Source organism: Oncorhynchus tshawytscha, linkage group LG16 (genome assembly GCF_018296145.1).
Source record: "Oncorhynchus tshawytscha isolate Ot180627B linkage group LG16, Otsh_v2.0, whole genome shotgun sequence".
NCBI classification, from domain to species: Eukaryota; Metazoa; Chordata; class Actinopteri; order Salmoniformes; family Salmonidae; genus Oncorhynchus; species Oncorhynchus tshawytscha.
The window spans coordinates 78023442-78039995 of NC_056444.1; the positions used below are offsets into that span (position 1 = coordinate 78023442).

At 40.4% G+C, this 16554-nt stretch overlaps 1 protein-coding gene across 2 annotated transcripts in view; it reads right to left on the minus strand.

The window, feature by feature from the left end:
• Positions 1-16554, minus strand: part of LOC112235065 (Krueppel-like factor 15) — a 43037-nt gene that overhangs the window by 21713 nt on the left and 4770 nt on the right. The gene's annotated exons all lie outside the window — the stretch shown is intronic.

A 16554-nucleotide genomic window follows, 5' to 3' on the forward strand; every position in this document is an offset into this window, starting at 1 on the left:
GTCAATAGGGAAGGACAGTGTTACTGTAACTAATGTCAGTCAATAGGGAAGGACAGTGTTACTGTAACTAATGTCAGTCAATAGGGAAGGACAGTGTTACTGTAACTAATGTCAGTCAATAGGGAAGGACAGTGTTACTGTAACTAATGTCAGTCAATAGGGAAGGACAGTGTTACTGTAACAGTGTTACTGTAACTAATGTCAGTCAACAGGGAAGGACAGTGTTACTGTAACTAATGTCAGTCAATAGGGAAGGACAGTGTTACTGTAACTAATGTCAGTCAACAGGTAAGGACAGTGTTACTGTAACTAATGTCAGTCAATAGGGAAGTACAGTGTTACTGTAACTAATGTCAGTCAATAGGGAAGTCAGTCACAGTGTTACTGTAACTAATGTCAGTCAACAGGTAGCGACAGTGTTACTGTAACTAATGTCAGTCAATAGGGAAGGACAGTGTTACTGTAACTAATGTCAGTCAACAGGGAAGGACAGTGTTACTGTAACTAATGTCAGTCAACAGGGAAGGACAGTGTTACTGTAACTAATGTCAGTCAATAGGGAAGGACAGTGTTACTGTAACTAATGTCAGTCAATAGGGAAGGACAGTGTTACTGTAACTAATGTCAGTCAATAGGGAAGGACAGTGTTACTGTAACTAATGTCAGTCAACAGGAGGACAGTGTTACTGTAACTAATGTCAGTCAATAGGGAAGGACAGTGTTACTGTAACTAATGTCAGTCAACAGGGAAGGACAGTGTTACTGTAACTAATGTCAGTCAATAGGGAAGGACAGTGTTACTGTAACTAATGTCAGTCAACAGGTCAGGACAGTGTTACTGTAACTAATGTCAGTCAACAGGGAAGGACAGTGTTACTGTAACTAATGTCAGTCAACAGGTAGCGACAGTGTTACTGTAACTAATGTCAGTTAACAGGTAGTGACAGTGTTACTGTAACTAATGTCAGTAAACAGGGAAGGACAGTGTTACTGTAACTAATGTCAGTCAATAGGGAAGGACAGTGTTACTGTAACTAATGTCAGTCAACAGGGAAGGACAGTGTTACTGTAACTAATGTCAGTCAATAGGGAAGGACAGTGTTACTGTAACTAATGTCAGTCACTAGGGAAGGACAGTGTTACTGTAACTAATGTCAATCAACAGGGAAGGACAGTGTTACTGTAACTAATGTCAGTCAACAGGGAAGGACAGTGTTACTGTAACTAATGTCAGTCAATAGGGAAGGACAGTGTTACTGTAACTAATGTCAGTCAATAGGGAAGGACAGTGTTACTGTAACTAATGTCAGTCAACAGGTAGCGACAGTGTTACTGTAACTAATGTCAGTCAACAGGGAAGGACACTGTTACTGTAACTAATGTCAGTCAATAGGGAAGAACAGTGTTACTGTAACTAATGTCAGTCAACAGGTAGCGACAGTGTTACTGTAACTAATGTCAGTCAACAGGTAGCGACAGTGTTACTGTAACTAATGTCAGTCAATAGGGAGGACAGTGTTACTGTAACTAATGTCAGTCAATAGGGAAGGACAGTGTTACTGTAACTAATGTCAGTCAATAGGGAAGGACAGTGTTACTGTAACTAATGTCAGTCAATAGGGAAGGACAGTGTTACTGTAACTAATGTCAGTCAATAGGGAGGACAGTGTTACTGTAACTAATGTCAGTCAATAGGAAGGACAGTGTTACTGTAATTAATGTCAGTCAACAGTGAAGGACAGTGTTACTGTAACTAATGTCAGTCAACAGGGAGGACAGTGTTACTGTAACTAATGTCAGTCAATAGGGAGGACAGTGTTACTGTAACTAATGTCAGTCAACAGGTAGCGACAGTGTTACTGTAACTAATGTCAGTCAATAGGGAAGGACAGTGTTACTGTAACTAATGTCAGTCAATAGGGAAGGACAGTGTTACTGTAACTAATGTCAGTCAATAGGGAAGGACAGTGTTACTGTAACTAATGTCAGTCAACAGGGAAGGACAGTGTTACTGTAACTAATGTCAGTCAAAGGGAAGGACAGTGTTACTGTAACTAATGTCAGTCAACAGGGAAGGACAGTGTTACTGTAACTAATGTCAGTCAACAGGTAGCGACAGTGTTACTGTAACTAATGTCAGTCAACAGGTAGCGACAGTGTTACTGTAACTAATGTCAGTCAACAGGTAGCGACAGTGTTACTGTAACTAATGTCAGTCAACAGGTAGCGACAGTGTTACTGTAACTAATGTCAGTCAACAGGGAAGGACACTGTTACTGTAACTAATGTCAGTCAATAGGGAAGAACAGTGTTACTGTAACTAATGTCAGTCAACAGGTAGCAACAGTGTTACTGTAACTAATGTCAGTCAACAGGTAGCGACAGTGTTACTGTAACTAATGTCAGTCAATAGGGAAGGACAGTGTTACTGTAACTAAGGTCAGTCAACAGGGACGGACACTGTTACTGTAACTAATGTCAGTCAATAGAGAAGGACAGTGTTACTGTAACTAATGTCAGTCAATAGGGAAGGACAGTGTTACTGTAACTAATGTCAGTCAATAGGGAAGAACAGTGTTACTGTAACTAATGTCAGTCAATAGAGAAGGACAGTGTTACTGTAACTAATGTCAGTCAATAGGGAAGGACAGTGTTACTGTAACTAATGTCAGTCAATAGGGAAGGACAGTGTTACTGTAACTAATGTCAATAAACAGGGAAAGACACTGTTACTGTAACTAATGTCAGTCAATAGGGAAGGACAGTGTTACTGTAACTAATGTCAGTCAACAGGTAGCGACAGTGTTACTGTAACTAATGTCAGTCAATAGGGAGGACAGTGTTACTGTAACTAATGTCAGTCAATAGGGAAGGACAGTGTTACTGTAACTAATGTCAGTCAACAGGTAGCGACAGTGTTACTGTAACTAATGTCAGTCAATAGGGAAGGACAGTGTTACTGTAACTAATGTCAGTCAATAGGGAGGACAGTGTTACTGTAACTAATGTCAGTCAACAGGGAAGGACAGTGTTACTGTAACTAATGTCAGTCAACAGGGAAGGACAGTGTTACTGTAACTAATGTCAGTCAACAGGTAGTGACAGTGTTACTGTAACTAATGTCAGTCAACAGGGAGGACAGTGTTACTGTAACTAATGTCAGTCAACAGGGAAGGACAGTGTTACTGTAACTAATGTCAGTCAATAGGGAAGGACAGTGTTATTGTAACTAATGTCAGTCAACAGGGAAGGACAGTGTTACTGTAACTAATGTCAGTCAACAGGTAGCGACAGTGTTACTGTAACTAATGTCAGTCAATATGGAGGATAGTGTTACTGTAACTAATGTCAGTCAATAGGGAAGGACAGTGTTACTGTAACTAATGTCAGTCAATAGGGAAGGACAGTGTTACTGTAACTAATGTCAGTCAATAGGGAGTACAGTGTTACTGTAACTAATGTCAGTCAATAGGAAGGACAGTGTTACTGTAATTAATGTCAGTCAACAGGGAAGGACAGTGTTACTGTAACTAATGTCAGTCAATAGGGAGGACAGTGTTACTGTAACTAATGTCAGTCAATAGGGAGGACAGTGTTATTGTAACTAATGTCAGTCAACAGGGAGGACAGTGTTACTGTAACTAATGTCAGTCAACAGGAAGCGACAGTGTTACTGTAACTAATGTCAGTCAATAGGGAAGCGACAGTGTTACTGTAACTAATGTCAGTCAACAGGGAAGGACAGTGTTACTGTAACTAATGTCAGTCAATAGGGAAGGACGGTGTTACTGTAACTAATGTCAGTCAATAGGGAAGGACGGTGTTACTGTAACTAATGTCAGTCAACAGGGAAGGACAGTGTTACTGTAACTAATGTCAGTCAACAGGGAAGGACAGTGTTACTGTAACTAATGTCAGTCAATAGGGAAGGACAGTGTTACTGTAACTAATGTCAGTCAACAGGTAGCGACAGTGTTACTGTAACTAATGTCAGTCAACAGGGAAGGACAGTGTTACTGTAACTAATGTCAGTCAATAGGGAGGACAGTGTTAATGTAACTAATGTCAGTCAATAGGGAGGACAGTGTTATTGTAACTAATGTCAGTCAATAGGGAAGGACAGTGTTACTGTAACTAATGTCAATCAACAGGGAAGGACAGTGTTACTGTAACTAATGTCAGTCAAAAGGGAAGGACAGTGTTACTGTAACTAATGTCAGTCAATAGGGAACAGTGTTACTGTAACTAATGTCAGTCAACAGGTAGCGACAGTGTTACTGTAACTAATGTCAGTCAACAGGGAAGGACAGTGTTACTGTAACTAATGTCAGTCAATAGGGAAGGACAGTGTTACTGTAAATAATGTCAGTCAATAGGGAAGGACAGTGTTACTGTAACTAATGTCAGTCAACAGGGAAGGACAGTGTTACTGTAACTAATGTCAGTCAATAGGGAAGGACAGTGTTACTGTAACTAATGTCAGTCAACAGGTAGCGACAGTGTTACTGTAACTAATGTCAGTCAATAGGGAGGACAGTGTTACTGTAACTAATGTCAGTCAACAGGTAGCGACAGTGTTACTGTAACTAATGTCAGTTAACAGGTAGTGACAGTGTTACTGTAACTAATGTCAGTCAACAGGGAAGGACAGTGTTACTGTAACTAATGTCAGTCAACAGGTAGCGACAGTGTTACTGTAACTAATGTCAGTCAATAGGGAGGATAGTGTTACTGTAACTAATGTCAGTCAATAGGGAAGGACAGTGTTACTGTAACTAATGTCAGTCAATAGGGAGGACAGTGTTACTGTAACTAATGTCAGTCAACAGGTAGCGACAGTGTTACTGTAACTAGTCAACAGGGAAGGACAGTGTTACTGTAACTAATGTCAGTCAACAGGTAGCGACAGTGTTACTGTAACTAATGTCAGTCAATAGGGAGGACAGTGTTACTGTAACTAATGTCAGTCAATAGGTCAACAAGGTCAATAGCGACAGTGTTACTGTAACTAATGTCAGTCAATAGGGAAGGACAGTGTTACTGTAACTAATGTCAGTCAATAGGGAAGGACAGTGTTACTGTAACTAATGTCAGTCAACAGGGAAGGACAGTGTTACTGTAACTAATGTCAGTCAATAGGGAGGACAGTGTTACTGTAACTAATGTCAGTCAACAGGTAGCGACAGTGTTACTGTAACTAATGTCAGTCAATAGGGAAGGACAGTGTTACTGTAACTAATGTCAGTCAACAGGGAAGGACAGTGTTACTGTAACTAATGTCAGTCAATAGGGAAGAACAGTGTTACTGTAACTAATGTCAGTCAACAGGTAGCGACAGTGTTACTGTAACTAATGTCAGTCAACAGGTAGCGACAGTGTTACTGTAACTAATGTCAGTCAATAGGGAAGGACAGTGTTACTGTAACTAATGTCAGTCAACAGGGAGGGACAGTGTTACTGTAACTAATGTCAGTCAATAGGGAAGGACAGTGTTACTGTAACTAATGTCAGTCAATAGGGAAGGACAGTGTTACTGTAACTAATGTCAGTCAATAGGGAAGGACAGTGTTACTGTAACTAATGTCAGTCAATAGGGAAGGACAGTGTTACTGTAACTAATGTCAGTCAATAGGGAAGGACAGTGTTACTGTAACTAATGTCAGTCAATAGGGAAGGACAGTGTTACTGTAACTAATGTCAGTCAACAGGGAAGACAGTGTTACTGTAACTAATGTCAGTCAATAGGGAGGACAGTGTTACTGTAACTAATGTCAGTCAACAGGTAGCGACAGTGTTACTGTAACTAATGTCAGTCAATAGGGAAGGACAGTGTTACTGTAACTAATGTCAGTCAATAGGGAAGGACAGTGTTACTGTAACTAATGTCAGTCAACAGGTAGCGACAGTGTTACTGTAACTAATGTCAGTCAATAGGGAAGGACAGTGTTACTGTAACTAATGTCAGTCAATAGGGAAGAACAGTGTTACTGTAACTAATGTCAGTCAACAGGTAGCGACAGTGTTACTGTAACTAATGTCAGTCAACAGGGAAGGACAGTGTTACTGTAACTAATGTCAGTCAATAGGGAAGACAGTGTTACTGTAACTAATGTCAGTCAATAGGGAAGAACAGTGTTACTGTAACTAATGTCAGTCAACAGGGAAGGACAGTGTTACTGTAACTAATGTCAGTCAATAGGGAAGGACAGTGTTACTGTAACTAATGTCAGTCAACAGGGAGCGACAGTGTTACTGTAACTAATGTCAGTCAACAGGGAAGGACAGTGTTACTGTAACTAATGTCAGTCAACAGGGAAGGACAGTGTTAGTCAGTCAACAGGAAGGACAGTGTTACTGTAACTAATGTCAGTCAACAGGAAGGACAGTGTTACTGTAACTAATGTCAGTCAATAGGGAAGGACAGTGTTACTGTAACTAATGTCAGTCAATAGGGAAGGACAGTGTTACTGTAACTAATGTCAGTCAATAGGGAAGAACAGTGTTACTGTAACTAATGTCAGTCAACAGTGTTACTGTAACTAATGTCAGTCAATAGGGAAGGACAGTGTTACTGTAACTAATGTCAGTCAACAGGGAAGGACAGTGTTACTGTAACTAATGTCAGTCAACAGGGAAGGACAGTGTTACTGTAACTAATGTCAGTCAATAGGGAGGACAGTGTTAATGTAACTAATGTCAGTCAATAGGGAGGACAGTGTTAATGTAACTAATGTCAGTCAATAGAGAAGGACAGTGTTATTGTAACTAATGTCAGTCAACAGGTAGCGACAGTGTTTCTGTAACTAATGTCAGTCAATAGGGAAGGACAGTGTTACTGTAACTAATGTCAGTCAACAGGGAAGGACACTGTTAATGTAACTAATGTCAGTCAATAGGGAAGAACAGTGTTACTGTAACTAATGTCAGTCAACAGGTAGCGACAGTGTTACTGTAACTAATGTCAGTCAACAGGTAGCGACAGTGTTACTGTAACTAATGTCAGTCAACAGGTAGCGACAGTGTTACTGTAACTAATGTCAGTTAACAGGTAGTGACAGTGTTACTGTAACTAATGTCAGTCAACAGGGAAGGACAGTGTTACTGTAACTAATGTCAGTCAATAGGGAAGGACAGTGTTATTGTAACTAATGTCAGTCAACAGGGAAGGACAGTGTTACTGTAACTAATGTCAGTCAACAGGTAGCGACAGTGTTACTGTAACTAATGTCAGTCAACAGGGAAGGACAGTGTTACTGTAACTAATGTCAGTCAATAGGGAAGGACAGTGTTACTGTAACTAATGTCAGTCAACAGGGAAGGACAGTGTTACTGTAACTAATGTCAGTCAATAGGGAAGGACAGTGTTACTGTAACTAATGTCAGTCACTAGGGAAGGACAGTGTTACTGTAACTAATGTCAGTCAATAGGGAGACAGTGTTACTGTAACTAATGTCAGTCAACAGGGAAGGACAGTGTTACTGTAACTAATGTCAGTCAACAGGGAAGGACAGTGTTACTGTAACTAATGTCAGTCAACAGGGAAGGACAGTGTTACTGTAACTAATGTCAGTCAACTAATGTCAGGGAAGGACAGTGTTACTGTAACTAATGTCAGTCAACAGGGAAGGACAGTGTTACTGTAACTAATGTCAGTCAATAGGGAAGGACAGTGTTACTGTAACTAATGTCAGTCAATAGGGAAGGACAGTGTTACTGTAACTAATGTCAGTCAATAGGGAAGGACAGTGTTACTGTAACTAATGTCAGTCAATAGGGAAGGACAGTGTTACTGTAACTAATGTCAGTCAATAGGGAAGGACAGTGTTACTGTAACTAATGTCAGTCAATAGGGAAGGACAGTGTTACTGTAACTAATGTCAGTCAATAGGGAAGGACAGTGTTACTGTAACTAATGTCAGTCAACAGGGAAGTGACTGTAACTTACTCAATAGGGAAGGACAGTGTTACTGTAACTAATGTCAGTCAACAGGGAAGGACAGTGTTACTGTAACTAATGTCAGTCAATAGGGAAGGACAGTGTTATTGTAACTAATGTCAGTCAACAGGGAAGGACAGTGTTACTGTAACTAATGTCAGTCAACAGGTAGCGACAGTGTTACTGTAACTAATGTCAGTCAATAGGGAAGGACAGTGTTACTGTAACTAATGTCAGTCAATAGGGAAGGACAGTGTTACTGTAACTAATGTCAGTCAATAGGGAGTACAGTGTTACTGTAACTAATGTCAGTCAATAGGAAGGACAGTGTTACTGTAACTAATGTCAGTCAACAGGGAAGGACAGTGTTACTGTAACTAATGTCAGTCAATAGGGAGGAATAGTGTTTACTGTAACTAATGTCAGTCAATAGGGAAGGACAGTGTTACTGTAACTAATGTCAGTCAACAGGGAAGGACAGTGTTACTGTAACTAATGTCAGTCAATAGGGAAGGACAGTGTTACTGTAACTAATGTCAGTCAACAGGGAAGGACAGTGTTACTGTAACTAATGTCAGTCAATAGGGAGGACAGTGTTAATGTAACTAATGTCAGTCAATAGGGAGGACAGTGTTACTGTAACTAATGTCAGTCAACAGGTAGCGACAGTGTTACTGTAACTAATGTCAGTCAATAGGGAAGGACAGTGTTACTGTAACTAATGTCAGTCAACAGGGAAGGACAGTGTTACTGTAACTAATGTCAGTCAACAGGGAAGGACACTGTTACTGTAACTAATGTCAGTCAATAGGGAAGAACAGTGTTACTGTAACTAATGTCAGTCAACAGGTAGCACAGTGTTACTGTAACTAATGTCAGTCAACAGGTAGGACAGTGTTACTGTAACTAATGTCAGTCAATAGGGAAGGACAGTGTTACTGTAACTAATGTCAGTCAACAGGTAGCGACAGTGTTACTGTAACTAATGTCAGTCAATAGGGAGGACAGTGTTACTGTAACTAATGTCAGTCAATAGGGAAGGACAGTGTTACTGTAACTAATGTCAGTCAATAGGGAAGGACAGTGTTACTGTAACTAATGTCAGTCAATAGGGAAGGACAGTGTTACTGTAACTAATGTCAGTCAATAGGGAAGGACAGTGTTACTGTAACTAATGTCAGTCAATAGGGAAGGACAGTGTTACTGTAACTAATGTCAGTCAATAGGGAAGGACAGTGTTACTGTAACTAATGTCAGTCAACAGGGAAGCGACAGTGTTACTGTAACTAATGTCAGTCAACAGGGAGGACAGTGTTACTGTAACTAATGTCAGTCAACAGGGAAGGACAGTGTTACTGTAACTAATGTCAGTCAACAGGGAAGGACAGTGTTACTGTAACTAATGTCAGTCAACAGGGAAGGACAGTGTTACTGTAACTAATGTCAGTCAATAGGGAAGGACAGTGTTACTGTAACTAATGTCAGTCAACAGGGTAGTCAGACAGTGTTACTGTAACTAATGTCAGTCAACAGGAAGGACAGTGTTACTGTAACTAATGTCAGTCAATAGGGAAGGACAGTGTTACTGTAACTAATGTCAGTCAACAGGGAAGGACAGTGTTACTGTAACTAATGTCAGTCAATAGGGAAGGACAGTGTTACTGTAACTAATGTCAGTCAACAGGTAGCGACAGTGTTACTGTAACTAATGTCAGTCAATAGGGAAGGACAGTGTTACTGTAACTAATGTCAGTCAATAGGGAAGGACAGTGTTACTGTAACTAATGTCAGTCAACAGGTAGCGACAGTGTTACTGTAACTAATGTCAGTCAATAGGGAAGGACAGTGTTACTGTAACTAATGTCAGTCAATAGGGAAGGACAGTGTTACTGTAACTAATGTCAGTCAAAAGGGAAGGACAGTGTTACTGTAACTAATGTCAGTCAACAGGTAGCGAGAGTGTTACTGTAACTAATGTCAGTCAACAGGTAGCGACAGTGTTACTGTAACTAATGTCAGTCAACAGGTAGCGACAGTGTTACTGTAACTAATGTCAGTCAACAGGTAGCGACAGTGTTACTGTAACTAATGTCAGTCAACAGGGAAGGACAGTGTTACTGTAACTAATGTCAGTCAACAGGGAAGGACACTGTTACTGTAAATAATGTCAGTCAATAGGGAAGAACAGTGTTACTGTAACTAATGTCAGTCAACAGGTAGCAACAGTGTTACTGTAACTAATGTCAGTCAACAGGTAGCGACAGTGTTACTGTAACTAATGTCAGTCAATAGGGAAGGACAGTGTTACTGTAACTAAGGTCAGTCAACAGGGAAGGACAGTGTTACTGTAACTAATGTCAGTCAATAGAGAAGGACAGTGTTACTGTAACTAATGTCAGTCAATAGGGAAGGACAGTGTTACTGTAACTAATGTCAGTCAATAGGGAAGAACAGTGTTACTGTAACTAATGTCAGTCAATAGAGAAGGACAGTGTTACTGTAACTAATGTCAGTCAATAGGGAAGGACAGTGTTACTGTAACTAATGTCAGTCAATAGGGAAGGACAGTGTTACTGTAACTAATGTCAGTCAACAGGGAAGACAGTGTTACTGTAACTAATGTCAGTCAATAGGGAAGGACAGTGTTACTGTAACTAATGTCAGTCAACAGGGAAGGACAGTGTTACTGTAACTAATGTCAGTCAATAGGGAGGACAGTGTTACTGTAACTAATGTCAGTCAATAGGGAAGGACAGTGTTACTGTAACTAATGTCAGTCAACAGGTAGCGAATGTGTTACTGTAACTAATGTCAGTCAATAGGGAAGGACAGTGTTACTGTAACTAATGTCAGTCAATAGGGAAGGACAGTGTTACTGTAACTAATGTCAGTCAATAGGGAAGGACAGTGTTACTGTAACTAATGTCAGTCAATAGGGAAGGACAGTGTTACTGTAACTAATGTCAATCAACAGGGAAGGACAGTGTTACTGTAACTAATATCAGTCAAAAGGGAAGGACAGTGTTACTGTAACTAATGTCAGTCAACAGGTAGCGAGAGTGTTACTGTAACTAATGTCAGTCAATAGGGAAGTACAGTGTTACTGTAACTAATGTCAGTCAATAGGGAGGATAGTGTTACTGTAACTAATGTCAGTCAATAGGGAGGACAGTGTTACTGTAACTAATGTCAGTCAATAGGGAGGACAGTGTTACTGTAACTAAAGTCAGTCAATAGGGAAGGACAGTGTTATTGTAACTAATGTCAGTCAACAGGTAGCGACAGTGTTACTGTAACTAATGTCAGTCAATAGGGAAGGACAGTGTTACTGTAACTAATGTCAGTCAATAGGGAGGACAGTGTTATTGTAACTAATGTCAGTCAACAGGGAAGCGACAGTGTTACTGTAACTAATGTCAGTCAATGGGAGGACAGTGTTACTGTAACTAATGTCAGTCAATAGGGAAGGACAGTGTTACTGTAACTAATGTCAGTCAACAGGGAAGGACAGTGTTACTGTAACTAATGTCAGTCAATAGGGAAGGACAGTGTTACTGTAACTAATGTCAGTCAACAGGTAGCGACAGTGTTACTGTAACTAATGTCAGTCAATAGGGAAGGACAGTGTTACTGTAACTAATGTCAGTCAACAGGTTACTGAAGTCAGACAGTGTTACTGTAACTAATGTCAGTCAACAGGGAAGGACAGTGTTACTGTAACTAATGTCAGTCAATAGGGAAGGACAGTGTTACTGTAACTAATGTCAGTCAACAGGTAGCGACAGTGTTACTGTAACTAATGTCAGTCAATAGGGAGGACAGTGTTACTGTAACTAATGTCAGTCAATAGGGAAGGACAGTGTTACTGTAACTAATGTCAGTCAATAGGGAAGGACAGTGTTACTGTAACTAATGTCAGTCAACAGGTAGCGACAGTGTTACTGTAACTAATGTCAGTCAATAGGGAAGGACAGTGTTACTGTAACTAATGTCAGTCAATAGGGAGGACAGTGTTATTGTAACTAATGTCAGTTAACAGGTAGCGACAGTGTTACTGTAACTAATGTCAGTCAACAGGGAAGGACAGTGTTACTGTAACTAATGTCAGTCAATAGGGAGGACAGTGTTACTGTAACTAATGTCAGTCAAGGGAAGAGGGAAGGACAGTGTTACTGTAACTAATGTCAGTCAACAGGGAAGGACAGTGTTACTGTAACTAATGTCAGTCAACAGGGAAGGACAGTGTTACTGTAACTAATGTCAGTCAATAGGGAAGGACAGTGTTACTGTAACTAATGTCAGTCAACAGGGAGGGACAGTGTTACTGTAACTAATGTCAGTCAATAGGGAAGGACAGTGTTACTGTAACTAATGTCAGTCAACAGGGAAGGACAGTGTTACTGTAACTAATGTCAGTCAATAGGGAGGACAGTGTTACTGTAACTAATGTCAGTCAATAGGGAAGGACAGTGTTACTGTAACTAATGTCAGTCAATAGGGAGGACAGTGTTACTGTAACTAATGTCAGTCAACAGGTAGCGACAGTGTTACTGTAACTAATGTCAGTCAATAGGGAAGGACAGTGTTACTGTAACTAATGTCAGTCAACAGGGAAGGACAGTGTTACTGTAACTAATGTCAGTCAATAGGGAAGAACAGTGTTACTGTAACTAATGTCAGTCAATAGGGAGGACAGTGTTATTGTAACTAATGTCAGTCAACTGTAACTAATGTCAGTCAAGTGTTACTGTAACTAATGTCAGTCAATAGGGAGGACAGTGTTACTGTAACTAATGTCAGTCAACAGGTAGCGACAGTGTTACTGTAACTAATGTCAGTCAACAGGGAAGGACAGTGTTACTGTAACTAATGTCAGTCAATAGGGAGGACAGTGTTACTGTAACTAATGTCAGTCAATAGGGAAGGACAGTGTTACTGTAACTAATGTCAGTCAATAGGGAAGGACAGTGTTACTGTAACTAATGTCAGTCAACAGGGAAGGACAGTGTTACTGTAACTAATGTCAGTCAATAGGGAGGACAGTGTTACTGTAACTAATGTCAGTCAATAGGGAAGGACAGTTACTGTAACTAGTGTTACTGTAACTAATGTCAGTCAATAGGGAGGACAGTGTTACTGTAACTAATGTCAGTCAATAGGGAAGGACAGTGTTACTGTAACTAATGTCAGTCAATAGGGAAGGACAGTGTTACTGTAACTAATGTCAGTCAATAGGGAAGGACAGTGTTACTGTAACTAATGTCAGTCAAAAGGGAAGGACAGTGTTACTGTAACTAATGTCAGTCAAAAGGGAAGGACAGTGTTACTGTAACTAATGTCAGTCAACAGGGAGGATAGTGTTACTGTAACTAATGTCAGTCAATAGGGAAGGACAGTGTTACTGTAACTAATGTCAGTCAATAGGGAAGGACAGTGTTACTGTAACTAATGTCAGTCAATAGGGAAGGACAGTGTTACTGTAACTAATGTCAGTCAACAGGGAAGGACAGTGTTACTGTAACTAATGTCAGTCAATAGGGAAGGACAGTGTTACTGTAACTAATGTCAGTCAACAGGGAAGGACAGTGTTACTGTAACTAATGTCAGTCAATAGGGAAGGACAGTGTTACTGTAACTAATGTCAGTCAACAGGTAGCGACAGTGTTACTGTAACTAATGTCAGTCAACAGGGAAGGACAGTGTTACTGTAACTAATGTCAGTCAATAGGGAAGGACAGTGTTATTGTAACTAATGTCAGTCAACAGGGAAGGACAGTGTTACTGTAACTAATGTCAGTCAATAGGGAAGGACAGTGTTACTGTAACTAATGTCAGTCAACAGGAAGGACAGTGTTACTGTAACTAATGTCAGTCAATAGGGAGGACAGTGTTACTGTAACTAATGTCAGTCAACAGGGAAGGACAGTGTTACTGTAACTAATGTCAGTCAACAGGTAGCGACAGTGTTACTGTAACTAATGTCAGTCAATAGGGAAGGACAGTGTTACTGTAACTAATGTCAGTCAATAGGGAAGGACAGTGTTACTGTAACTAATGTCAGTCAATAGGGAAGGACAGTGTTACTGTAACTAATGTCAGTCAACAGGGAAGGACAGTGTTACTGTAACTAATGTCAGTCAAAAGGGAAGGACAGTGTTACTGTAACTAATGTCAGTCAACAGGTAGCGAGAGTGTTACTGTAACTAATGTCAGTCAATAGGGAAGAACAGTGTTACTGTAACTAATGTCAGTCAACAGGTAGCGACAGTGTTACTGTAACTAATGTCAGTCAACAGGTAAGACAGTGTTACTGTAACTAATGTCAGTCAACAGGACAGTGTTAGGACAGTGTTACTGTAACTAATGTCAGTCAATAGGGAAGGACAGTGTTACTGTAACTAATGTCAGTCAATAGGGAAGGACAGTGTTACTGTAACTAATGTCAGTCAATAGGGAAGGACAGTGTTACTGTAACTAATGTCAGTCAACAGGGAGGACAGTGTTACTGTAACTAATGTCAGTCAATAGGGAAGGACAGTGTTACTGTAACTAATGTCAGTCAATAGGGAGGACAATGTTACTGTACAGTGTTACTGTAACTAATGTCAGTCAATAGGGAAGGACAGTGTTACTGTAACTAATGTCAGTCAATAGGGAGGACAGTGTTACTGTAACTAATGTCAGTCAACAGGGAAGGACAGTGTTACTGTAACTAATGTCAGTCAATAGGGAAGGACAGTGTTACTGTAACTAATGTCAGTCAACAGGGAAGACAGTGTTACTGTAACTAATGTCAGTCAATAGGGAAGGACAGTGTTACTGTAACTAATGTCAGTCAATAGGGTGTTACTGTAACTAATGTCAGTCAACAGGGAAGGACAGTGTTACTGTAACTAATGTCAGTCAATAGGGGGACAGTGTTACTGAACAGTGTTACTGTTACTGTAACTAATGTCAGTCAATAGGGAAGGACAGTGTTACTGTAACTAATGTCAGTCAACAGGTAGCGACAGTGTTACTGTAACTAATGTCAGTCAACAGGAAGGACAGTGTTACTGTAACTAATGTCAGTCAATAGGGAGGACAGTGTTACTGTAACTAATGTCAGTCAACAGGGAAGGACAGTGTTACTGTAACTAATGTCAGTCAATAGGGAGGACAGTGTTACTGTAACTAATGTCAGTCAATAGGAAGGACAGTGTTACTGTAACTAATGTCACAGTGTTACTGTAACTAATGTCAGTCAACAGGGAAGGACAGTGTTACTGTAACTAATGTCAGTCAATAGGGAAGGACAGTGTTACTGTAACTAATGTCAGTCAATAGGGAAGGACAGTGTTACTGTAACAGTCAGTTACTTACTGTAACTAATGTCAGTCAATAGGGAAGGACAGTGTTACTGTAACTAATGTCAGTCAATAGGGAAGGACAGTGTTACTGTAACTAATGTCAGTCAATAGGGAAGGACAGTGTTACTGTAACTAATGTCAGTCAACAGGGAAGGACAGTGTTACTGTAACTAATGTCAGTCAATAGGGAAGGACAACTAATGTGTTACTGTAACTAATGTCAGTCAATAGGGAAGGACAGTGTTACTGTAACTAATGTCAGTCAATAGGGAGGACAGTGTTACTGTAACTAATGTCAGTCAATAGGGAGGACAGTGTTACTGTAACTAATGTCAGTCAACAGGGAAGGACAGTGTTACTGTAACTAATGTCAGTCAATAGGGAGGACAGTGTTACTGTAACTAATGTCAGTCAACAGGGAAGGACAGTGTTACTGTAACTAATGTCAGTCAATAGGGAGGACAGTGTTACTGTAACTAATGTCAGTCAACAGGTAGTGACAGTGTTACTGTAACTAATGTCAGTCAACAGGTAGCGACAGTGTTACTGCATAAGAGCTTCCAATTCCACACAACGATCCAGCTCTTTGGACTTTCATGAAGCTACTATTACAGAATACAGTAAGCAGCAATCATAAAGCACTTGAAGTTCCCAGTTCGAAGAATGGACACTAAGGAATATCATTATATCTTGTTCAAAAACAAGACATACCCTTATTTCAGAACATCATGGTGTTTTCACAATAAACTGCTTGTGTTCAAATCTACAGTCCACTAGAAACCCCATATCAATGTTTACATTTAAGTCCTTACCCAGTTTGAATGTGTTTGTGTCTACCTACACTTGCCTGTATGCATGCATGTGATGTGGGTATGCATTGTGTATGTATTGTGTACATGTAGGTATGCATTACATGTGTGAGGAGAATGGAGATGCCAGACGAATGCCAGCTGTACAGTACATGTGTCATTTGGTTTTTATGGGCATTATGAGAATCAGAGGAATGTCAAAAACACTTTATTTTGTTACAACACAAGGCACTCAAATGACAGATGGCTGGAGGTGCATATTTCCCAAGCTCACTTCCATTTCCTGACAAGGATGAAAGGAGGAGGTGGAGGCAGAGGAGGGAGGAGGAGTGAGGGTCCCTCAGACAGAGAGCAGTTTCTGAAGGCCACACTGTGCCCTGTGGGATGGCGAGGGGGGATACCACATGCCCGGGGCAGTCATGTGTTGGGGCTAACCCAGGTCACTGTGATAAGACCACA